Source organism: Octopus bimaculoides, chromosome 3 (genome assembly GCF_001194135.2).
Source record: "Octopus bimaculoides isolate UCB-OBI-ISO-001 chromosome 3, ASM119413v2, whole genome shotgun sequence".
NCBI classification, from domain to species: domain Eukaryota; kingdom Metazoa; phylum Mollusca; class Cephalopoda; order Octopoda; family Octopodidae; genus Octopus; species Octopus bimaculoides.
The window spans coordinates 115903550-115905981 of record NC_068983.1 but is presented as its reverse complement, the minus strand read 5'-3'; positions in this window follow the sequence as shown (position 1 = coordinate 115905981).

Sequence of the window (2432 nt, the reverse complement as noted above, 5' to 3'; positions counted from 1 at the left end):
TATAAAATCTCCGGAGGAGAAGAATTGTATGCTGAACTTCCGTCCTGTTTCTGTTAGTAGTTTGCTGGCGACGAGATAATCACGCTGTACCCACTCACAGTGTTACACCGAAACATCGTCGACTGGCAATTTTAGTTGAGGTAAATGAATGAAATCAAATTAAGATATGGATATAAATGTTATTTTAAAAGCTTATTCCCTGCTAAAATAGCGGGGTGGAAATCTCTTCTTCAGCAACAGAGCCCGGAAAGGTGGCCACTGCGAGAGACAGAACCCTCTTATAGTATTCCCGTCATTGTTCAATGACTAGTTGCGCTACTCAGCGGTTCGTCGCAAACAAATCCCGGGGTGACAGCGCCAAGCAGTGATGTGTATACACCTCGAGCATATTTGAACTGGTAGCAAGTTTGTATTTATACAAACTACTAGGCGCAAGCATGGTTGTGTGGTAAGAAGCTTGTTTCCCTACCACGTGGTTCTGGGTTCGGTATCACTACATGGCACTTTGGGCAAATGTCTTCTACTATAGTTTCGGGTCGACCAAGGTCTTTTAAGTAGATTTGGTGGATGGAAACTTACAGAAGTCCGTCAGATATATACATCTATATATCGATGTCTATCACTCCTGAATGGAATGTGGGGTGAGTTATCTCGCCTGTCCATGACTCAGATATTTTAACACCGTCACTTTGAGAGATACACTAACTGTATTCGTTAAATATATGAGTTTAATCATTTTTATTACACTAACGCTGCTTCTATTTCATGTTTCCATATATTCTTACGTATGCATTGCCAGGGCATACTAGCACATAGTTTTCACACTATATGCACATAGGTCGTGGACTGGCGATATGACTCATCGCTGATTCAATTCGGATACGTGATGTTGAGAAGTTAAAACAATGGTGAAACATCAGTGTATTTTGCTCCTGAATGGGATCTGGGGTGAGTTATCTCACCTGTCCATGACTTTCAGGTGTTTTAACATCTGGCACTTTGAGAGAGTATTCTCCACCGCGCTAATCGCAGCCTACGCTTGTGCGTTAAATATGTGGTTCGTAATGTTTGTTACACTGGTGCTGCTTCTATTTCCTATCTGAATATATATATATATATATATATATATATATATATATATATATATATATATATATATATATATATATATACATATATATATCGAATCATTAGTAATATATTTAAAAGAAAAGGTGTTTCTCTGTATGTCCTGTTACGCATGCCCAGTGATACACATTAACCGGTTATAGCGTTTTCCAGACCGGAGTACATGTTTATGCGCATGCGCGGAAGCAAAAATTATCGTCAACGCTATTTGAAATTTTTACTTCGCGGTTCAGTCTTACGCTCTATTCATACAATTTGATTTGCTTTTGTGATATAATACATCTAAAAATATTTATTGCATAGTGTTTACTCGGCAGAATTATGACGTAAGTGCGTGCTAAAACTCCTCTTAACTTTTTTATTTGTGGTTTTAAAATACGGACTGTCTGAATCTACTATTCGTTTCTCTTTATAATTTCCAACTAATCTTTTAAATACTTCAAAATCAAAATTACATAAATATGTGTTCCAAAAACAGTAGTTAAAAATTAAAGCAACAGATTTTTGGGAGATCTCTATGACAGACGCTGCAATTGTTTTTGCTTCAGCACACGATCTCAGACCAAGTCGCTTGCTATGCAAGTACATCTCCGTAATTTAATTTTCATTTGTGTCAGAATTTTCGTTGCTCGACCGGTATCACAGACGAACTTTATTAAGGACGGACACCAGCTGACAGACCAGATTTAACTGACAGAGTATTTAATATGAAACTTAGGGATCTCTTCCATGATATTTTGGAGAATATTTTGGGAGAGGTTGCAGGGTACACGTGGACCATAGAGTTTCAAAAGCGTGGCCTACCTCATTGTCATATGTTGTTCATATTAAAAAAAAGATCCAGAACATTATGATAAATTTGTTTATGCAGAACTTCCAAATCCACAAACACAACCAATTCTGTTTCAACATGTCACCAAAAGCTTGCTACATGTTCCATGTGGAAGGGATATACCCAATGCAATATGTATGTCTGATGGGAGATGTAAAAAAACATTTCCATAGAGACTTTCAGGAAATACATTACACAGTTATAATGGCTATCCACTTTACCGACGTCGAAATAATGGTTTTACATCTAATGTTGAATTAGATAATCGTTCAGTAGTACCATATTCCCACTTCTTTTTAGTCAAATATGGAGATCATTGTAATGTGCATCTGTAAAATTAGTTAAAGATATTAGCAAATATATCCATAAAGGTTATGATCGGGTGACAGTCAATATTAGTGGACAAACCAATGCACAACAAACACACAAAGATGAAATTGAAAATTATATCAATGGCCGCTATGTGTCCTCA